This window comes from Pseudophryne corroboree, chromosome 6, assembly GCF_028390025.1.
Source record: "Pseudophryne corroboree isolate aPseCor3 chromosome 6, aPseCor3.hap2, whole genome shotgun sequence".
NCBI lineage: Eukaryota > Metazoa > Chordata > Amphibia > Anura > Myobatrachidae > Pseudophryne > Pseudophryne corroboree.
This window is the reverse complement of record NC_086449.1, coordinates 458,276,227-458,300,907: the sequence shown is the minus strand read 5'-3', so window position 1 is coordinate 458,300,907 and position 24,681 is coordinate 458,276,227. Positions and strand designations below refer to the sequence as shown.

General features: G+C 43.4%; 1 protein-coding gene across 3 annotated transcripts in view; it reads left to right on the top strand.

Annotated features, from left to right (window-relative positions):
• PLXNB2 (plexin B2) overlaps positions 1 to 24,681 on the top strand; it is a 357,268-nt gene that overhangs the window by 89,243 nt on the left and 243,344 nt on the right. For all 3 annotated transcript variants that reach the window (XM_063927157.1, XM_063927155.1, XM_063927156.1), the window contains exon 2: positions 331 to 411. The gene's annotated coding sequence lies outside the window, so the exon portion shown is untranslated. The remainder of the gene's footprint in view (positions 1 to 330; positions 412 to 24,681) is intronic.

Genomic DNA, 24,681 nt, shown 5'->3' with positions numbered 1-24,681 from the left:
CAGCGATCACTCCGTGTGTATCCCTCACAGCGATAGCGATGCGCAGCCCCGCGCATCGCCATCGCTGGTGCTAGATTGGCCAATCCAGCAGGTCGCTCACTTCACCCGCTGGGTGAAATGAGCGCCCCCCCCGTCTCCCCCCACACGCTCAGCACACATCGCAATGTGCTGAGCGGGGGGAGAGATGTGTGCTGAGCGAACCACTCAGCACACATCTCTCCCCAAATCGGCCCGTGAATACGGCCCTTAAGTGAGTAATGTCTTGACTTTATCTTAGAATATACTGGCAGTATGCTTATTAATTACCTTTTTTTTTATTCTACCTTTTAGATTTGAAGCTACAGAATAGAATTCTTTTTTGACGACATCACGAGCCTACAGACTATCAGCAGAGTTTGCAGAATCTTACAGGTAGGTGGTAATTGTTTTCCATACCTTGGACAGCGTGGACTGAGTTGATGATAATTTCAGGTTTGACTACTTTAGTACTATTGTATCTTTGGGTATGGTTTTTAAATGTATGAATTAGTCTTTTTTGTGTTTTTGTATAGTCTTGCCAGACCTAAATGTTCTGGAATAAGACTGTTTGTTTGTTTGTTTGTTTGTTTGTTTGTTTGTTTGTTTGTTTGTTTGTTTGTTTGTTTTCCTCTAAATAACAGGTACAGAATAGTTTAGCCAGGGCCAGTCTGTCCAAATGCCAGAAGGGCCGATAGGCTGGTAGGCCGGTCCTGTCACACAGAGAGCCAGGAAGCGCGCAGCCTCCGGCTCTCTGCTCTGGCCACTCCCCCGCCCATCTCAATGGAAATGGAGGCGTGCCATGAGTCCACGACCCCCTGACTCGCAGCAAGACCCTGTGGGTAGTGTCCGCGTGCCCCTGTCATGTGTGCATGCATGCACATGCCAGGGCCGATTTCCGACCACTGTCCGTCCCTGGGTTTAGCTAGTTTTCCTTTCAGAATAGATTTATTTCTTTCCCTCCAGCTGTTTTCCTTTTGATAGTAATCTATTCATAGTAACCCAGTGATTCCACTGACAATCAAGCATTGTGGAGAAATAACCTAGCTACCTGTTGCCCACGTGTGTGAAATCAGTTTGACAGGATGGCAGATAGATTTATCAAGCCTTGGAGAGTGATAAAGTACCAACCAATCAGCTCCTAACTGTAATTTTTCAAACACAGGGGCAGATTTATTATCCTGGAGAAGGCATCAGGAAGTGATATGTGCAAGGTGATAAAGGCACCAGCCAATCACATCCTTACTGTTAATTTACATATTGGAGCTGATTGGCTGGTGCCTTTATCACCTCACACATATCACTGGTTTATCACTTCCTTATACCTTCTCCAGGATAATACATCTGCCCCACAGCCTGTAACATGGCAGTTAGGAAGCTGATTGGCTGGCACGATGTATCACTCTCCAAGGCTTGATAAATCTGGGCATATAATTTTCAGTAGGCTCTCCAGCTCCCTTTATACCATACTGTGTTATGGCACTAGCCTCCATTATATATTTAAAACATAACAATATAGTATATCAGAGGTAGGAAAGCTGGATGGGAACATGGGCCTGCAGACCTGTCAAAGTTGTCGCCATGCAATCTAGCAATAGGGAGAAGAAAGATGTGCAGCACTATAATCACCAGCTAGCTAGGTCATAAATGGGCAGAGGAAGGGATTAAATTGGATGGCGAGCATAATTTAAAATAATAACGGAGAAGTGCAGAGATTCTTTTGTATTGAACAACTGCAGCAAAGCCTTGTATGCACATGTACTAACACTCTGAGCTTAATTTTAATATACCATGACTGGGGCACATACTAAGCAATCTGAGGAATACATTCCACAGAGAGCCCTGAGCTTTATGGCTCTAATGAAAATGTAATATTATTTGTACAATACTTAGAATATATTTCAAAACCTCACATGAGAACAAACAAGCATACAATTACTGTTATCATCAACTTGGTGTTTTATGCAGTAGATGTTAACATAAATAGCTTGGTCACAGTATGTAGTAATGTAACATGCTGAGCTTCACTGATTCTCATAAACTATGCCTATTATGGACTGTCATTTAACACTAAACTCTATTTATGATCACCCTATCTAATTAGAGTTAGGACTATACGCAAGATGAAGATCATTAGGCTATCTATGTTTATGCTTTTCTTTAATGAACTCTTGGTATTCAGTGATGATCAAATAATAAAATACCCTGCAGCCTTTCTGTGAAGACTACCATGATAGTAGCATGCAAACTATTTCTTTGTACCGCCTGCTGCTTTATTTTAACTGTTCAAATACTTGAAGTTGCTGGAGTAGCTTCAGCGGAAGACGTTTTGTACAGTATAAACAAGATAAAAAGTTTCTGCTTGTCTTCTGAATAAGTTGCTTGGTTTCATTGTGGCATTTTGCGACATTATGGGGCCATTATATCAATGGGGCCATTATATCAATGAGTTTTAGCTATTTAAAACTCATTGCGTATGATAAATGGTGCTCCACCCAATCAGCTCCCAACTGTCCATTTCCAAACACATGACAGTTGGGAGCTGATAGGCTGGAGCACCATTAATCATAAGCAACAAGTTTTAAATAGCTAAAACTTGTTGAGAAATGGGCCCCTAAAGGTGCAATCCCACAGAGATGTTTTTATTTTTTTATTTGCAACCTTTACTGGTGTTTGATTTATTTGGCTGTCATTTGCTTACCAGGGCTGAAGCTCATTCATACATGGTCACCTAATCAGCAAGTTATAGCTCTACTTTCTATGGACCTGATTGAGATGGACACAATGTTGATTTTGTATGCAGTAGGGAAGTTTTTTTTTGCCACTGCGCATATGTTTAAGTCGCACTGCGCATGTGCCACATTGGTTTTGCGGCCGCATTCAGAGTGCAGATTAACTTGCAAAGTGATTCCCAGTATAGGACCAATTGTGGGGGGTGACAGGAGTGGCAACTTAAACACAGGCATGTCATGATTATTTCTAGGTCATGTCACAGCCTGCGACTGATCCTGTACACCGTTGCAATGGCTCCAGCGGCCATGCTTTGTGAGCATACGGTTATTCAGAAGGTCAGTGTTTGACCCATGTTAGTCTGGTTGCATTTTTGTACACCAGCGGTGGTTCAGAGATGCTGTCAGTGGTCACCTCAACAAATCCTTGCGACTGCGACATTTACATATATTAGCACAGCTGCTGTGTACAAGTTTGCAGGTGTGAATCAGGCCCTTGGTGCAGCACTATGACAAATAGTAGCTTGTTGGTTTATATTTGTCAAAAAGGAAATCATTTTATAACCAACTTATTGTGGCTATTAACTTAAAGGTACAATCACCTGTAAAAATGAGAAAAGTTTGTTTAACAAACGCCACTTTGGTTACTTGTAAGAAGAGGACACTTGACTCATTTTTCATTACTGCAGTGGTTCAAGCTCTACACCTAGGTAGGCCTCTTGCACAGCGGTCGGGTAAGCAGCCTCTAGGATACAAGCTCGAGTTCTGAGTTGTATATACCTTGCATACAAATCTGTCACACATCAATTTTTGCAAATGAACAACTGAGTTCTAAGAATATCCAGGAAAACTGAATGACAGCAGCCTCATGTCATCAGGCACAAAGCTTCTCGTATATAAAGAAAACAATCTGTATGATTACATCTTAAGCTTTTCTGTTTGTTCTCAAAAAACTGATTGGTTTAGCATTATTTATGGTTTGAGTTAATAGAGTGAGGCGATATCTGGACTGTCTGTATTACATCTGGCATTTCTGAGTTCTTTGAAGCTGTCTGTTTATTTATTTTTACATTTGACATAGTGTGTGCATAGAAATGTTCTTCTCCACTAAAGTGGACCAGGAAGGCACATAGGGGGTTATTTAGAGATGGACGCAGATCTTGCGATCTCCTCACATGCTGGGGACCGCCCATCATGTGCATGGCTCTTCCTCACGATGCGGCCTCAGTTTAATTTTTGGACGGATCGGTTAGCGGGTGACCCCTGCCAGGGTAGCCTGACTGTGCTGGCAGGCAGTCCACTGCCATTTTTTCTCTCGTAGCGGCTGCTTGTTGACGTCAAGCAGTTGCCACGAAAATGCTTGTGACACGCCCATGTTTCAGCCGCCATGCCCCCACTATGCCGAAACACCCGCCGCTGTCATTCACCTTGCGTCCGATGTGGCCACAAGGTGTAGGGTCGTACACGTGCTCTGTGGCCAGTGCGCATGCACAGATCTTCCAAATGCAGCTGTTGCGTGTAGACCTGAATAGCCCCCATAATACATTGTATAAAAAGTGTAGTACAAACGCCGATTTCGGCAGGCTGAGAACTTTTGCCAAATGTGTCTCTTTGGAGTTAAAATGATTGTGCCCTTGTGTAAAGCAAGGAACTCCATGTTTCTATCACACCAAACAAGTATAAGATCATTGTTATTATGAAGAAATGCAGCTGAACTTGCCAGTATGTTTTAGAAATGTATCAAATGTTGATGTTACTATGAATATGCTGCGCCTTCATTTCAGAGTGCCTGCGTTGCGCCTTTCAGCTTTGTTTTCACTGTTTATTAACTTTCTAAAAGATACTGGCATAAACATTGCTGAGGAAATGGGCAGGGTAACCATGAAATGTGTTCTAACAAATTTATGCAAATTTCTTATCATGTACTACATGTTAATTGATTACCGTATTTCCTTTCCGGTGTTTGTGAGATTGGTATTATGCGTCTCCAATTGCAATGAATTTTCAATAAACATAAAAGCCTAATTGGTAGAACCTGAGCCCAAAAGAAACTTTTATATTTGGACACCAAAAATGGAATAACTTAAGTACAGTTATATAAAATGTTTACCTTTTATAGGTGTTTCTATAACTTTAACCCTGTTTTGTAAGTTTCTACAACTGAAACTTTCTTAAATTGTGAAATTTCTCCTCAAACACTTTGTATCAGCAGCATTTCTGCTATAAAATAGGTCGTTTCCCTTATCCCATCCATGTAAATTGATCTTGGCTGAGGATATGAAATTGAAATACCTCATTTTCTCTCACTCTTGGTGGTGAAATGAACTTAAACAGCTGGGACATCTTGAGCGTGTGTGTGTCTGGCAGGTTTAATGCTTTAGCCAAGGTGTTTTTCCTTCTAGCTGTGAAAGAGTTTACAATGCAGAAGTTGACATAGAAATAGAACAATTTGCATTAATTTTATAACCAAAAGTATGTAGATAGATACTTGATCTCAGACATTCTGAACAGTGGCGGTGCTATATTTTGCATATTACATTATTTTGTGGGTCACTTATAAAATCAAATAGAGATTTATTCAGTAACACTGCTTATAAGCAGTCACGGCTACACAGATCCCCAGAGGTAGGTTTCCAGTGTGCCTAACAGAAGCTACTTCTGGCATGTAAGTAATAACAGATCAGTGACTGCAATCACTGCTGGATAGAAAGGAAAATGCAGTTATACCTGGGGGTGTCCACCTCCCTCAATGACAATATTATGCTGGATGGTAAGCGCAAAAAGGTGGGGGTCAGATGGATGGGAATGGGGTGAACTGGTAGGAGAGTCTATAATGATGCACGCTGTTTATTATAGGAAATGTATCTCTATGAAATGAAAATACAGGACTGGTGGGGATAAAAAGAACTTTGTATTCATTAAAGGAAAACTGAGTTTTTGCTCCCACCATCAGGTTCGTCAACAGACTACCCTTTTGTTGTATACTATCCGGGTTGGTATACCTTTTAGTAGGGTGTATGTCAGGGGTGCCTTTAGGGCACACCTTTACCATAGGATCTTGAGCCAGACCTATGTACCATGTTTCTACCTTAAATTGACAGTCAGATGTCCTGGGGTTGACTTTATGCGGCATCCCGCTGGTCTGACCCCTGTGTAGAAATTGTCCTCTTACAAGTGTGTGTTTCACTGGGTGATGGGATTGTTGGATAATCCCCGCCGGGGGCACGTTCAGCGCGCCTGTGCCGGCTCAGCTTCTGTCCCCGTGTCTCGTCCTGCATGCGTCCCCGTGTCCCATTTGAGTGGTTCGGTCCCCGCTTGGAGTCGGCAGCCGCTTCCTTCCCTAGTGCCAGGCTGCTCGCACCATACTTCCGGGTCTCAGTCTTTCATGTCACGTGGTCCACGGAGTCCACTGCACTCAGCAGGGTTTTGTTTAATGTACCTCTCCGGCCGGAGAGGGAGAATTGGGGGTCTTGTTGTGGTTGTGGGTTCGGTGTCAGTCTACTTCTGGCATGTAACTTTTGGGAGACTTTGATGTCAGCGGAGGCACACCTCGCCCAGCTAATGAAAAGATCCTGCTGCCTCCTGGATCCTATTTAATATGGTTATTTTGCCCACACTTACCTTTAAGCACACTCCTCACGTAAACACAGTGAAGGTAGCCATTGTGTGGGCTGCACTATGAGAATGCACTCTGTCTGTTTAATAGGAGCTAGTGGTTTCACTAAAGTCTGAGACCTTTGGATCAGCCAACCTAATTATATACAAATGCGTCCACATACATCTTGCATTAATACGCCACGCAGCGGGAGATGCCTGGCGTGAGTGAGCTGACAGGTCCCATGCAACGTTGGTGTCTGGCATCTTATTCGCATTGCTATGCAAAAAGGACACGCAAGCATTTTATGCTAATTTTAAATGATATGAGGCATGCCTTTATTCTATTGCCTATATTCTGTGTGCGACCCCGGCTGTAACTGCATACAAAATTGTACATTACAGTGTTTACTAGGAAAACAGTGTAATGTACCATTTCGTATGCAGATACAGCTGCAGTCACACACAAAATATAGGCATGCTGCATATCATTTTAATCAGCATAAGCTGCTAGTGCGTCTTATTCACATAAGCATTTTAATGGAACAGGTCACATGAAAAGACGTTTGGTGTTACCAAGTTATATAATGGCATGGTGTGACTAGAAGGGCTGTTTAACATACCAGGACACATCTGTATATTGTGGATACCTGGGATAGTAACTCTTATGTATCAAAACAGGAGGCACCACTTCCGAAGATAGCAAACAAACACACAATGAGTACACATAAATCATGCTTTTCAGTGTACATTATAGTCAGTGTCCCAAAAGCAAAAGATTCTATCCACCATGGATGCTGTAGTGATGGAGAAATTTGTCCTTTCCCCTATATCGGCTTTTTCTTTTTCCTTCCTCTGGGGTCTCATACTGGAAAAGTTTTAAGCCATGTTCTTTATTTTCCCCTTTTTTTTATGTACACATAAGAGAGTTGCTGAGAGTTTTAGACTACTGAGAAGCATCTACCAGTGGATTGTATGTGTTGCCTTGGGATATTAAGTATTGACCCTTTGCCCATCTGACAGGTCCACTTAGTTTTAAATAAAATAGATGGTGCAGTCTTTCAGACTTGTAGCCAATGTAACTGACCTTTTGATTAAAAACTTGAGTAAAATCTACTGTTGTAATCTCCTTTATTTCATAAAGCCTGGAGCGAATGGATCGATTTGTCCAAACCTGCATACTTGGCATAGACAAATCACGTCCAGAAATACAATTTGGATCAAATGTGTAGACTATATCCTGTTTATTTTTTTGTTTTTAGTATAGCAGTGAGCATTGTGATCCAAGACCATTTAACAGGCCAGAACTCCCTAGTGACTTTCTATATTAATGGTATTGTATATATGACCTGTCTGCAGCTTGAATTCCATAGTTGACAAGAAACATCTGTCCAGCGTTTTGAGCGCCTGCACAGCCTTTGCAATATCTCTTGTCCTCAGGATGTATACTCGTGAATGGCTTCCTGTATTGTTCAGTTGCTTTGTCTCAGCATTCAATACATTTTTTTTTTTTCTCTCACAAGAATGGGATGAAGAGTAAATTACAATGCTTTTGTTATTTGTTGGAACCACAGGGTGCAGGCGAATATTAATGTAGTGTTTTGTGGTGGAAAGTTGCAGCTGAAACTACAGTACAACTGCAAATTTACACCGACTTAATTGCAGTGTTAAGCATAATTATCCCCTGACAAGTACCAATGATGTTCTGACTTCTTGATAACATAAGAATCTGCACATGATAATGACCATTAACTCGTTTGACAGCGTGATAACGAGATTACAGGGTTCATTTTTCCTTTATAATTTTGGGCAGCACGTGCTACTGATTCAGGCAAGCTATAATGTGGGGGCATTGTGTGATTATTGAAACAATGTGACATTTATGGCTTTCAGCGCTTCTCTGTTTAGTGTGTGTTTCTCTGGTTTTCAATATGTCATAAGGGGCTTCTCTTCTTTTTGATGTTTGTGTGGTTCACTTTTTTGTTTTTACAAATTTTCCACAATAAAAAATAAATCCAGTATTGATTGTACACTCTAAGCAATGATCTTCTTTCAGTTTAGCTAGGCTATACACAAAGCTATGCGCTAGCTAATGACTACACTAGAATGTGTCTACTGTTTGCAGGATTACGGTTTGAAAATGAAGCCAGTAATGCTTAGGCATAAAACTACCATAAAACTTGCTAATAATGCTCGGTGGTCATTACATTTTTGTGTATGTATGTTTGATTGGGGGTGGGGGGGGTTAGTGGGATATATGTTTTTATTTTTAACCATTTCATATAAATTAAAATCTATTTGCTATATATGCAATTCTAGTTTATAGCCCAATTTATCCTCTACTGTGTAAGTAAAACTTAATATCCATAACTTTCTATTTTTCTCATAGTGCTTGTTGAGAAACAATACTGTTTCTCTGTCCGTTTTCTGCTAGTATGTATGAATGCCACCTGCTAGGACCAACCCTTGACAGTGCAGCGTAAAGTTGTCCATGAGTAGGCTTACCATCCATTTAAACCGGGACACTAATGAATTACACAGGTTCTGTGGCTGATTAAAACCAGGGGAAATGCAGACTGGAAGTTAGCCAGCCACAGAACCCATGCAATTCATGTGTGTCCCGGTTTAAAGGGATAGCATGGTAAGTTTATCCATAAGTAAAATAACGTTCACTGAGTTTAACGCCAAACATTTGTAAAGTTTGCCCCTGTGCTTTATTGACGATGAAAGCAAAAACTAAGACAGGGAATTGCAGACATTTAAAACTGAATGGTACATCTGTAGGTATTAATTTAATTTTTGGAACTTCTTCGCCTTTCTCAAATGCTGTTACGCTAGTCGCCGCAATGATATTTTGATGCATTTTTGTAATTATCAATCCTGTCCCATTACACAACTGGTGGGACCAGATTTCTAACGTTATAATTGGACATTCATTTTTCTTGTGTTTTTCTTCTTCTCCTCCGTGGTCATGCATTTGATAAATTTTCCACACTAGCTCTTCTCCTCTTTGGTTATTATATTGCTCAGTTGGGTCTCTTCCAAAAGCTCTCTTCTATATGCCAGAGCTTTTCTAACAATGTCTACTTCAAATGTTCAGCAGTATATATATATATTTTTTTGCTACCATTTGTATCCTGTACTATATTATATGGTAACTGTTCTCATGTTACATTGAAAAACATACTACAATGAAAATAAACATTTTGCGGTATATTGGGTAAATGCAATTGCGGTCGAATTGCCGCAAATGTCGAAAAACGGGGCATTTTCGACACAAATTTTTTTTCGACAATGTAATACAGTACTTTTCGACAAAAAAACGGATGTTTCAGATTCGACTTTTTGAAATTCGACAGTTGTTAAATTCGACATGTCTGCAATGGTAAAAATGCGGCTTTACGACAAAAGTATATTCAATTGAAGAATGTCGATTCGACAACAGTGCTTTTCGACAGTCATTTCGTCAATTTCAGTCCGCCTCATTTTGCTGCCGGAATCTAATACAAATTTTAAAAAACATGTTTTTTTGTGTTTTTTTTGTTGCTAACAGCATATCTATTTATATTAGAAGGGATTATCTACTTGGTTTGTCTATTAGGAGCCACAAGTATTATTATTATTTTTTTTTTAAAGAATATATATATATATATATATATATATATATATATATATATATATTAAGGCTGGGCAAGTTAACGCGATAATATCGCGTTAACGCATTAACTAATTAACGGGCGACAATTATTTTAACGCTGCGCACCGGCAGCTGCCTTGGAAGGATAGAGGCTAAGCCGCGGCGCTATTCTAACTACAATGCTGTCCGTGAGCCAATCGGAGGTCACGGACCGGCAGCCAATCAGGAGCTGCCATTTGGCAGCTCCTGATTGGCTGCCAGCCCGTGACCTCCGATTGGCTCACGGACGGCATTGTAGTTAGAATAGCGTTGCAGCTCTGTTCCTCCATGCCGTGGCTGCCTGGCAGTTCGCAGGCAGCTGGCCCTGTCCCGATCTTTGCTGCTGCCTCCCGGGTCCCCTCAAAATGTAAGTTTTGTAGAATGCAGGGGGGAGGAATGGGCAGCAGTGCAAGTACGCGGGAACTTAGATATCTGGCACTGTGGGGGGGGGGGGGGATGTATACCTGGCACTGGGAGCATATCTGGCCCTGGGGAGACTTGTGTACCTGGCACTGGGGTATATCTGGCACTGGGGGCATATCTTGCCCTGGGGGGATATCTGGCACTGGGGGGCATGTATACCTGGCACTGGGGGCTTATCTGGCACTGGGGGATATCTGGCCCTGGGGGGACTTGTCTACCTGGCACTGGGGGATATCTGGCACTGGGGGCATATCTGGCACTGGGGGGACGTGTATCTGGCACTGGGGGCATATCTGGCCCTAGGGGGATATCTGGCACTGGGGGACGTGTATACCTGGCACTGGGGGTATATCTGTCACTGGGGGGCATGTATACCTGGCACTGGGGGCTTATCTGGCACTGGGGGATATCTGGCCCTGGGGGGACTTGTCTACCTGGCACTGGGGGATATCTGGCACTGGGGGCATATCTGGCACTGGGAGGACATGTGTACCTGGCACTGGGGGCATATCTGGCACTGGGGGGACATGTGTATCTGGCACTGGGGGCATATCTGGCCCTAGGGGGATATCTGGCACTGGGGGACGTGTATACCTGGCACTGGGGGTATATCTGTCACGGATGGGGGGCTGGTAGCCTTGTGTCAAATAAAAGAATATTGTTTTTTTGTAGCAGAACTACAAGTCCCAGCAAGCCTCCCCCGCAAGCTGGTACTTGGAGAACCACAAGTACCAGCATGCGGGGGGGGGAAACGGGCCCGCTGGTACCTGTAGTTCTACTGCAAAAAAAATACCCAAATAAAAATAGTACACGCACACTTGAAAGCAAAACTTTATTACATACATGCATGCCGACACACACATACTTACCTATGTTCACACGCCGACTCTGTCCACTTCTCCAAGTAGAATCCACGGGGTACCTGAAAATAAAATTATACTCGCCAAAATCCAGTGTAGATCTGTCCTCTTCTTTTTTGTAATCCACGTACTTGGCAAAAAAATAAAATGCATTTACCCGGACCACGCACTGAAAGGGATCCCATATTTACACATGGGACCCCTTTCCCCGAATGCCGGGACCCCACGTGACTCCTGTCACAGAGGGTCCCTTCAGCCAATCAGGGAGCGCCACGTCGTGGCACTCTCCTGATTGGCTGTGCGCGTCTGAGCTGTCAGGCGGCACATAGCATAGCTGCTCCATTATCGTCAATGGTTGGAACTTTGCGGTGAGGTTACTCGCGGTCAGCCGCTGACCGCGAGTGACCTCACCGCTGACCGCAAAGTTCCCACCATTGAAAATAATGGAGCGGCAGTGCTGTGTGCCGTCTGACAGCCCCTTTCCCCGAATGCCGGGACCCCACCTGACTCCTGTCACAGAGGGTCCCTTCAGCCAATCAGGGAGCGCCACGTCGTGGCACTCTCCTGATTGGCTGTGCGCGTCTGAGCTGTCAGACGGCACATAGCACTGCCGCTCCATTATCTTCAATGGTGGGAACTTTGCGGTCAGTGGTGAGGTCACTCGCGGTCAGCCGCTGACCGCGAGTAACCTCACCGCAAAGTTCCCACCATTGACAATAATGGAGCGGCTATGCTATGCGCCGTCTGACAGCTCAGACGCGCACAGCCAATCAGGAGAGTGCCACGACGTGGTGCTCCCTGATTGGCTGAAGGGACCCTCTGTGACAGGAGTCACGTGGGGTCCCGGCATTCGGGGAAAGGGGTCCATGTGTAAACATGGGACCCCTTTCAGTGCGTGGTCCGGGTAAATGCGTTTTATTTTTTTGCCAAGTACGTGGATTACAAAAAAGAAGAGGACAGATCTACACTGGATTTTGGTGAGTATAATTTATTTTCAGGTACCCCATGGATTCTACTTGGAGAAGTGGACAGAGTTGGCGTGTGAACATAGGTAAGTATGTGTGTGTCGGCATGCATGTATGTAATAAAGTTTTACTTTCACGGTGTGCGTGTACTGTTTTTATTTGGTTTTTTTTTTTGCAGTAGAACTACAGGTACCAACGGGCCCGTTTCCCCCCCGCATGCTGGTACTTGTGGTTCTCCAAGTACCAGCTTGCGGGGGAGGCTTGCTGGGACTTGTAGTTCTACTACAAAAAACAATATTCTTTTATTTGACACAAGGCTATCAGCCCCCCATCCGCAGCCCTTGGATGGGGGGGGGGGGGGGGCAGCCTCGGGCTTCACCCCTGGCCCTTGGGTGGCTGGAGGGGGGGACCCCTTGATTTAAGGGGTCCCCACTCCTCCAGGGTACCCCGGCCAGGGGTGACTAGTTGGGGATTTAATGCCACGTGGCATTATCTCTCCAGCTAGTGGAGCCCGGTGCTGGTGTTGAAAATACGGGGAACCCCTACGCTTTTTGTCCCCCATATTTTTTGCACCAGGACCGGACGCAGAGCCCGGTGCTGGTTGTACAAATACGGGGGATCCCCTGTCAATTTTTTGCCCATATTTTTACAACCAGGACCGGCTCAAAGAGCCCGAGGCTGGTTATGCTTAGGAGGGGGGATCCCACGCGTTTTTTTTCTGGGTTTTTTAAACACACTTGTGCCGTCCAAAAAGTCGAATCCAGGACGCACACTACCCGTCAGTTGGTCCGTTTTTCGACAGCGGGACTGTCGAATCCGTTTTTTATTGAATATGTCGAATTCGGGTCCCGGCGGGAGGGTATGTGACTGTCGAATTGTGTCGAATTTAAAAACGGTCGAATTCCAGACGGAATTCGATCGCAATTGCATATACCCCTATATATCTGAAATACAATCATTGTTGCTTACTTCTGTAATTAAATACATTTTCAGTAGATAGAGATATATATATACGTACTCTGAAGAAGGAAGTAAATTTCCGAAACGTCAGTACTGTACTAGTGGTTGTAAAGTGTGTTTCTTTATGATAAGTCCTCCGAGTGCCACCTCTCGCAGCAACACATTTTATATATATATATATATATATATATATATATATATATATATATATATATATATTTATATTTATATATATGTATATATCTCCTTCTATTTACATTTTTACTGAAAAATTACTAATTCTAGACATTTTTAACTATAAAAATGTATGGATGCGTTATCAGAATGTAATAATGCAGCGTACTGTGGTACAATGTGCAAGTGTTTTGTTTTTTTTTACTTTGCAACACAATACAATTTTCTAAATAAACAAAATGCTATTTCCCTAAAACACAGGTGCGGTGCTGATGTGGCCTTTGGCAATTCTGTATAAACACATTAGGGTCACTGTCTATCTAAATAGGCTGTAGGTGATGCAAACACAGAAAGGCGTTTGGCCATAGACATAGCCATCTGAACATGACTTTACCTAGCTGTATTGTGGATGGAGGGGGCGTGGCTGTTACACTCAGGCTAATGTGGGCATGGCCACCAGCACACTGGCGCCATTCTTCTCTTAATCCCTAACTGAAATGGCTGCCTCCTGCTCCTGGGTCTGTCAGATCAGCTGCAGACGGACAGGTGAATGTGCTTACTGTGTGCATGTGTGCTGCACAGTATGATCATATAACTTTTGCGAGTATGGTCATTGACAGCTGTGGAGAGATGCTTGTAGGGAATGTTTGTGAAAGGGGCGTGTTTTTATCAGCAAAGTATCAGAGGCTGTAACTGATTACATGGATTCAGAGACAGAATGTCTGTTTTGCAGAAAATAGTTACACTGTGGGGATGTGGCCACGGGCAGAGTCACGCACCAGCATGATCCATGTGCTGACTTCATATGTCACTCATTAGCTTTATATAGTAGGTTAACTGCTGATAAAAATGGAGCTCACTTTGGAATTAATGACAGTTGGTATGACCTAACCCCTCCCACCTACATCAGTGATGTCACAGTCAGAGACTCTCATCATAACACACATCTAAGGGAGATGTCTCAAGCCTAGGAATGCAATGAAATGGAGAAGTTGCACAAAGCAAACTGAGCTTCTAACTAATTTATCTAGAACAGTCTTTGAAATGTGAATAGGAGATCTGTAATGCGTAGAGTAGGGGTAGACAACCTTTGGCACTAGTGCAAACTGTGCTGCTCTTCTCCTAATGCTCAACCTCCTTCACTCAAGAGATTGGATACTTTTTAGTGATGTAGGACCAGAGGCGTTACAAAGGGGCACCCGAGGAATCACCCGAGTGTCACCCTTCCAGAGCGTAACTCCAAAATGCCAGGTCCTCTGCAGTTAAAGGAACTGGCTACTTCAGTGTGACATTATCCTGTAGCACTTGGCTCCTGTCAGTAAGGAATCAGCAGTGTAGGCAGTGTCTAGGGGCAGACCAGCATTTCTAGGGATGCTGGGCATGTCCCCAGAGTAATGTAACCAGGTGGCATCCTGTGAGGCCACGCCCCCACAGTGACTCACATGGAGGCTCCCGCAAGGCCATCTCCCTTTTCTAGGTGTGCACAGCTTCGGCACTCGCCGGGGAGCCCTTGCCCACACCGGGTGTCACTGACTCCAGTGCCTCTACTCTCTAAACCAGAGGACACAAGTGTGGCCTACATTCCCAGCAAAGCATGAGCATACCCTGCCACGGTTAGTCCTACTCACGTGCAAATAAAAGTTTAAAATTCTGAAGTATATCTTTGTCTCCAGAATAGAAATTATCAGTCTGACCTGAGCAAACGTATAAAGTTGAAGGACAGGGAGGCCACAAACTTCTATAGTACCCATCTATTACTTTTGTAAATGTACGTGTATGTTGTAATAGTGGTATCACTTCAAAAATATTTTTGGCTTGTAATGTTGAACATCTGGCAACCAAAGAGAAAAACATTTCCTAGCACTGGTAAGAGTGAGCTATTTGGGGAAAGAGCGTAGTGTGTGCTGGCAGCCCAGCTTGGCTTCTAACTTATCAGCTAAGAGCATGCTATATTGCATGCTCCTGACCAGGCTGGGAAGAACACTACTTTTCCTTTTTCTAACCATTTAAATGCATAAGGTACTAGCTAATAAGATGATAATAGGCTGTTTAAAACCTGGTAGCAGGCTAACTTTAAGTCCCAATTATTTCTAGTCCATTGTGTTCAGGGGAATCCTCACAGACTCCCAGCACTTGCTGGCTCTCCGTTCACTTCCACTTAGATGCAAATCATCCCATCGTGCCCTACACACATCTTTAAGAAGTAGTCAGATAAGCTAAGGCTTTTTACAAAACTAGCATGTTATTTCCCCCAAATTCCAAATCTGTCTGTCTGTCTGTCTGTCTGTCTATATATGTGTGTGTGTGTGTATGTATATATATATATATATATATGTATATATAATATGCAAATGCCCCCACTCACTCAGTGGCTGACTCATTACCGATTCTCTTCCTTCCCGATATGTTAAAAAGCTGAAGTGTAACATAGGTATTCTTCAGGTTGTTAATTGGAAAACTGCATAGTTACAATTTGAATAAACTTCCCCTAAGTGGATAAAAAGGGGGTTGACATAATGATGTAATTACCATTGCGTGAATGGTAACGCCTAAATGCATATATGGAACAAAAGTTGGATTGCACCTCCAGTGTGTAGAATCAAATACACTACAAAATGGTCCTGTCACTTTTTACCATATCTGCTACGGGTGCTTCTCGGGTAACGCCAAGAACAATGGATTAATATTTACTTACATTAAGACGTCTTAAATTTACATCTGTATAGATTTAAAAACAAAATTGTACACCCATGTATATTTACAACCTTGAAAATCGGAAACTCCCGTGCGAAGAACGAGTAGAACAGCCAGTTGATCCATATAAGTAATGCATTAGTATTATACTTATTTATCTAGCATTGTCCTGATTGTGTCTTTGTATGCACAGGTTTCTTTACTGAGCCGAGAACTGGAATGTCTGGAATTAGTCTGTTTTGGAAAACAGATGGAATGTCCACAGACATTAATTTTATACCTATCCGTTTTATAGCATACTCCCTCCTCAAGTTTGCTGGAAGAGAGCAAAGTAGAGCAGTGCTGGAATGTATACTGCACTGTGGAAAGCCTATACACAAAACCAGATGCATGGCAGCTGTTAAAACATATGATACATATGTGTGTGTGTGTGTGTGTGTGTGTGTGTGTGTTTGTGTGTGTGTGTATACATATGCGTGTGTATATATAATATAATCTCTCCCCATGAGCCATTGAGGTTGTTGGTATTCAGCACCATCAGTGAGTCTGGGCTCTGGCCCTGTTTACCAATTATACTTTGATCTAGCTGCTCAGGACACAAGGTCAAATAGATAAGCAGATAACGCTTGCCCAATTTGGCCACTGGGAATGCCACCCGTTGCTTTGTTCAGGCAGGAATTTAGGCTGCTTGGCCTAGTTCTGTTTTGTTGCCGGTGTACTTTTCCATAGCTCCATAGTTTGTTTTTGTATTTTAATGGCCAAATTCAGACATTTATACATTACCTACCTACCTACCTACCTACCTACCTACCTGTAATGTAAATTACATATTTCTACCTTTTTAGATGTTTTTATTACTTTAGGCTCATCTCTGAAAAGTGTCTTGTTTTATGAAGTGCCAAAGTCTTTGCTTATGGCCACTAACAGCTTTGTATCCTTTCCTAACATCTTATTGGCCACTATTTGGGTTTCAAGGTTATTTCACCTCTATAGCTCACACTTATCACTTTTAAAGCCATGCAGACTTACCATGTGACCTCTGAGCTTAGCATTATCTAATTGAATAGCAAGAGTCTTGGGCTCATGCTGAAAATAGGCCACCAAGTGCACAGTAATGTAACCCTGCTGTAAAATCTCTGCTTAACGCTGCTAATTGAATCTGCCCCTTAGGGTATATAGTGAGGGGACTGGGAAAACAAAACCTACAGTGTGTAAGTTGCATTTGGGATCAGTTGTCATGCGTCTGTGCATAAGTCTAGTCTCATAGTGGAGATGGAACTGTGGACTGAATTCATGTAAATGGAACTGCCACACATTGTGCTGCCTAATAACACTGTGTCAAGGGATCAATGAATACAGAGCCAGTTGCAAAATATGTAAATAGCTTTGAGGCTTGCAGCATTACAAAGCTGACATCTGGCACATGAAATGTGCTGCAAAGATATGTAAATTTGGTGAAATTAAGCAAAAAAAGAATAAAAGTTCATTAAACCAAACAAATGGTATCCTAAATGTGACATTGAGGCATTTCTTCTGAACATGCTTTGATTAGGGAAACTGATTAGAGTAGATAGGGAAAAAGGACTACATCCATGTACTTTATACAAAATCTAATTTTGTGCAATTATCCATTTTAAATGGCTTTTTTTGTAATTCTTTTTAAGTGTAACTGTTCAGGACTATAAAAGTGGTAGAAGAAATCCTCCCTTCAAATTGTAATATGGCAACTTAGCTAGTAGGCCTGGTTGGCAGGGGACCAGCGCTGCACCACTAGGCACCTGATACCAAGGCTTCACTTATTTTAGCATATACACTCTAAAGGGGGGTACTGACGGGGGAGATGTGTGCTGAGCGATCTTAACACAGACCACTCAGTACACATCTCTCCCCCCGCTCAGCACAGCGTGATGTGCTGAGAGAGAGGACGGACGGACGGGGGGCCGCTCACTTCACAGAGCGGTGAAGTTAGCGACCCGCTAGATTGAGCCTAATGCAGGCTCAATCTAGCACCCGGCGATAGCGATGCACGGCCCTATCACTGGGGACATACACACGGCAGATCCGTGCTTAAATCTAAGCAATCTAGTCAGATTGCTTAGGTTTTAAACACTGATCTCTCAGTTTGTACCCCCCTTAACAGAAGTTCTGTTTAAATACATTTAAGGGCTAAGGAGAGATGTAGTTAGGATGTCAACAGTGATTAGGTTACAAGCATGCCGGTGCCAATAGTCTGACACTGTTGTAATGCAACCAATCAGATTGTAGTAACCATTTTATAGAATATATTAGATAAATAGCAGCTAGGAGCTGATGGGTTGCTGTGGACAACTTCATTTGTCTTGTTAAGGAAGTTTAATTTCTCTCCTAATGAATGAGTAGATTGTGTGTAAATACCAGATATTTCTCTAACGTCCTAGTGGATGCTGGGGACTCCGTAAGGACCATGGGGAATAGCGGGCACTCTAAAGAAAGATTTAGTACTATCTGGTGTGCACTGGCTCCTCCCTCTATGCTCTCCTCCAGACCTCAGTTAGAATCTGTGCCCGGCCGAGCTGGGTGCTCCTAGTGGGCTCTCCTGAGCTTGCTAGAAAATAAAGTATTTTGTTAGGTTTTTTGTTTTCAGAGAGCTTCTGCTGGCAACAGACTCACTGCTACGAGGGATTGAGGGGAGAGAAGCAAACCTACTCACGGCAGCTAGGTAGCGCTTCTTAGGCTACTGGACACCATTAGCTCCAGAGGGATCAAACACAGGTACCTAACCTTGATCGTCCGTTCCCGGAGCCGCGCCGCCGTCCCCCTCGCAGGCCAGAAGCAGCAGAAGCATGAAGACATAGAAATCGGCGGCTGAAGACTCCTGTCTTCACTTAAGGTAGCGCACAGCACTGCAGCTGTGCGCCATTGCTCCCACAGCACACCGCACACTCCGGTCACTGTAGGGTGCAGGGCACAGGGGGGGGGGGGGGCGCCCTGGGCAGCAATTAAGTACCTTTTTGGCAGTCTGTGACTGTATTTATGCCCGAGCCCCCGCCATTTTTTACACATTAAAGCGGGACAGAAGCCCGCCGCTGAGGGGGCGGGGCCTTCTTCCTCAGCACACCAGCGCCATTTTCTCTTCACAGCTCCGCTGGAAGGACGCTCCCCAGGCTCTCCCCTGCAGTATACAGGTGCATTAAAGGGTAAAAAAAGAGAGGGGGGGGCACATAAATTTAGGCGCAGTATATATATTAACAGCAGCTACAGGGTAAACAGTGTAATCCCTGGGTCATATAGCGCTGGGATGTGTGCTGGCATACTCTCTCTCTGTCTCCCCAAAAGCCTTTGTGGGGTCCTGTCCTCAGTCAGAGCATTCCCTGTGTGTGTGCTGTGTGTCGGTACGCCTGTGTCGACATGTTTGGTGAGGAAGGATACGTGGAGGCAGAACAAGTGCAGCTGAGTGTGGTGTCGCCGCCGACGGTGCCGACACCTGATTGGATGGATATGTGGAAGGTGTTAAATGATAATGTAAACTCCTTGCATAACAGATTGGATAAAACTGTAACCGGGGGACAGTCGGGGTCTCAACCCATGCCTGATCCTACAGCGCAGGGGCCGTCAGGGTCTCAAAAGCGCACACTATCCCAGATAGTTGACACAGATGTCGACACGGAATCTGACTCCAGTGTTGATGATGATGAGGCAAAGTTGCAGCCTAAAATGACTAAAGTCGTCCGCTACATGATTGTAGCTATGAAGGATGTATTACACATTTCTGAGGAAAATCCTGTCCCTGATAAGAGGATTTATATGTATGGGGAGAAAAAGCATGAAGTGACTTTTCCCCCTTCACATGAATTAAATGAATTATGTGAAAAAGCGTGGGACAGGTTATGCTGGGAATCCTCCCCTAGGGTAGACAAGGCGTTGACACGCTTGTCTAAGAAGGTGGCCCTGCCGTCTCCGGATACGGCCGCCCTAAAGGATCCTGCGGATAGAAAGCAGGAAGCTATCCTGAAGTCTGTTTATACACATTCTGGCACACTGCTGAGGCCAGCAATTGCTTCGGCCTGGATGTGTAGTGCGGTAGCTGCATGGACGGATTCTCTGTCTGAGGAGTGATAAAGCTAAATATTTATCTTATATAATACCCTTTATGAGGTCTAAGAACACTGTACGCTATCTACGTATGAAGTACCGTAAGGGTACGCACGTTGCGTAACAATCGCTTAGCCGTAGTCGAGACGCTCAAGCGTCACGTTCGCTCACGGCCAAGAGATCACAGGCAGGCACGCTATTGGCTGCTGACTAACGTAATGATTCGCTATAGCGTAGCGGACGCTCGGGACCACGAGGAGATCACCAGCGGCGCTGACGCTCACAATGTTAAACCTTTGTATCTAAACCATAAACAGTGTGTTGTGCAGTAAAACCTTAGTGTAATGATAGAGTGTAAATGCAACACAGTGTAACCTTATTAACTCAAAAGCTGTATGAGCGTCACCGACGCTCTGAGAATACTTAACACTATAAGAAATACACAGATACCGTGCTCAGGGTCCAACGCCTAATATATATATTATGAATGATATACTTGCAAAAGAATTAATACAAATACAAATCATACACTACAATATAACATAGACTACCTAACCAGATAACTACACAGGAAATATAATACAATTACTATTTAAGGGAAAATAAGAGAGAAAGAGGAGAAGAGAGAGAGAGAAATTGGCCCACAATAACAAGAAGATCAATATAGTTGCGGAGAAACACTTACGCACAAGGGGAAACGATCGCATGCGCCTCGATATCCAGCTCCCGATTATCAGCAATGAGAACCGTTGAAGAGAGTGAACTGGATATGGTCGGCCTGCCTATTTATGCCCCACACACAATACAATTCAATGGTCCCTACAATCTCATTGTTCATTGGACACAGGAATTCGGCTTCGCATTATAACAAAAGGTCATAGGTTGATTCATACAGGTGGGCTGTGACTGCTTCCAACTGTTCAGGTGGGTGGGATACTGGGTTTCCCGCCGCATGACTAAATAAGAACAAATAATAGTAAATGGACATAAACTTCTTATGTCCATAACTATTCGCACGAGCGATTAATCCGCTCCAAACCAACACCGGAATATTACTATTTAAATACTCTTCCGATGGGTACCAAACACCACTGTATGACCCCTGTTAGACCCTTCGTACAATACAAAGAGGGATCTCTCTGTTCAGGAACATGCTATGTTAACTAAACTTTCAGAATCTATCAAAGGGACCATGATCTACAAGATACATTATATAGTGAAAATATGTAATGATTGAGTCGCACGCTACGATCACATAAACTCTACCGTAAATACGCATACCGTGCGCCTGCGGGTGCCCGCGACTGTGAGTATGCGCACGTACGGGAGAGCGTACGCATGCGCAGCACGGACCTGTGTGAGGTGCAAATATGGTAGTGTGCATAGAGATATTTTTCTGACTTTGACAGTCCACCCTTTGGCAGTCAACAATAACTGCCACCTTCTAAAACATTTCAAAAAAGAGAAAAATATATGTCAGGGGTTAATACATTTACATGGTTGGGTAGGGGAGGAGAGGAGAAGGTAGGAAAAGGGTATGACCTAGTGAGATAGCAGAAGCATGTGTGTATGAATCCGTGCTTGGGGGTCATGTATCATCGTGCCGTACGTGTTTTAAATCAAGCTTCGAGGTATTGCGAAGTATACATTTGAATTCCTTCTTATCCCGTGGTACGGGTCTGTGGATGGGCTGTCAAACTTTACCGAGCTCTTTTCGGCTTTGGTTGTAACAAAATAGGGGAGCACATTTTAGTTGATGATACATGAATGGGGGAGATATGTGATTGCTGATATCTGTGCCTGTATTCCCTATCGACTATGTGTGTCATTACCTGAGGGTTGTAGAAATGAAGAAAAGACATAATTACGGTAAATGCGGTGGTATTCTATGTCAGGTAAATGTACATTCGTCGACTGAGGTCTTGTTTGGTGTCTGTTGAATGCAGTCTTCTTTGTGCTTTTGCCCATAAGGTGCGAGCAAAAGCTGTCAATGTCCATAGATTTACAAAAGTGTTGGGCTAGCGTAATTTTAAAATTTCTAGGGAAACTGGGGATCCATGGCATAGTTCATCAAAAATCTGTGTATCAGGTTGTCAAAACTTCTTCTTTAATCCCTCTGTTGTCTGTATATCGGCTCATCAAATTCCTCGTCCAAGTGGGTCTTTTTACCTTGGAGGAAACGGAAAAACAGGTGAAAGAAACGGACCGTAGAAATCGCATTTTCATCACATCATTGTTTCTACATTTGGGTCATAAATCAAGTCCATTGGAATTACAGTTTCCTCACTCCTTAAACTCATTACCCTAGTACGACGATTGCACCTCATTAAAGCCTGACCGCATCTAAATATCAAACCGATTGTTATGATAACACCTAAGATACATAGGAGAAACTTCCCAACATCCATTATGACTCCTTGAGCCCAGTCTCCTAAACCAGAGAACCAATTTCGCGGGTTCAACCATGACACCCAACCAGTCAGCTCATTACCTACAGCAGCAAGAGTGAGATTGTGTCTCCTGCGAAATTCCCACTTCAGTTGGAGAATATCGTTCATCTTTTGGTCTATGACCTCGACCGGGTCCTCGGTGCTATTCGTAATATATGTGCAACATTTCACGCCGTATTGTGTTGCCAGTGTGACACAATATCCGCCTGTCACTGCTGTGAGGTAATTAAGAACCATTCTATGCTGTACCAGTTCTGTTTTATAAGCCTGAAGTTCTCTTCCAGTATACCTAAACGTGTCATCATACATTTCAGTGATATTATCTAACAAATTGGCGAGCGCAGATATGTATTTATAATTCAACACTCCTCTAGCGGTGCGAGTGATATCTAACGCGATTAGAAACTGAATCCCGGTGGATTCATGGATCATGTCAGAGGCCGGATGCTCTGTTCTTTCTATCAGGTGCCGTTTAACTACGTGCTCGTAATGGGTGTGAGTATAAGGAGTTTGGGCAACACGGTGTATGTCTTTCATTTTGTCATGTGATACAGTCATTACTTCAGGCAGTACTTTTCCAATATAACACAATCCTTCAGAGTTTGGGGCAAGCCACTTATACGCCTTTCTCCCGCATATGAAATATGCATCATCGGGGAGAACATATGGGACGGAATAGGACATAACCATATTACACACCTTCCATGTGAAATCTCCTAACCCTAATTCTTCCATCTGCTTAGTACACGTATCAGGTTGTACGATATGTGCACAGTATCCTGGTGATACCTCTCCAACTCTCGTAATCCTATTTCCTAAGGTATACCTATACCGGAAAGATTTTCCTCTACTGGCTATGTGGCGTATAAGCTCTGTATCTGTAGGCATTCTATCTGCTCTATGTGAAAAGGTCATGGTTTGATTACTCCATGACACTTCCCAATTTCCCGGCTTTCGGGGATTGGAGATGTTAAAACATAATAGGGACCTATCCACATGGTATTGGTGGAGCTTCAAACTAGGAGGGCTGGAGATATTAAACCTCCTGTCCACCGGTCTCCCACCACTTAACTCAAGTACCTCCCCTAACGTTAAAGGAAATGGTACTAGCCCTGATTTGCTATGACCTTGAGGTACTTGAGAGCATACCCAACAATCTGTTTTATTTAACACACTACCCACTAAGGAGTGATAGTCACTCAATGGATGCCGGTCCATATGGATATTAAAACTGGATTGGCATTTCTTTATGCACCCATCCTCAATGACATTGTTACAGAGCCGACAGATACAGTTTTCTTCAGCTAACAATCCTTCACAATTCCTTCTATGGTCAATGCTATCGGATCGTTTTCTGATACTCGCCTTTGCTTGTTGATTATGTTGTTCTTGGAAAACTACGCCTCCATCTCTGTCATCAGAACCCATTCCAGAACCTCTCTCGACCTCCATGGTACTCTCGCCGGAACAGACTGCTCTGGTCAACATCATGGTCAACAGAAAAATCCGGATCACAGTCTCTTGGGGCAAGTCCATCTTGTAGGAGGAAACGGAGAAGAATGAGAAGGGGGAAAAAAATAATTTGAGGGAGAGGGGATGGGAAGTTGGAGAAAAACAATAAAAGGGAACAGGGGATCGACAACTGCTTTTGGTCTTGTGATTTTCAATGCTCAGGTGCCGCCTCAATCCTCCTGGAACAGACACTCCAGTGATACAACCTCTACCGTCTGTTCCTTATCACGGGGCCTCTCTGGATCAGCAACCTTTTTACAGTGGGACGAATGAACCCAAGTCTCTCTCTCAGCAACCTTCAATGCTGTAGTGCTAGTCAATAAGACCTGGTATGGTCCTTCCCATCTGTCAATAAGGCAACCTGAGCGTAGAAAATTCTGTATCATTACATAATCCCCAGGTTCAATGTCATGACAATTACTATCTGGTAAATCAGGAATCACTAACTTCAGATTATCATTTTGATTCCTTATCGGTTTACTCATGTTAATAAAGTATTTTACAGTCACTTCATTGTTACACTTCAAATCATCCTGAGGGTTAATCATAACATGCGGT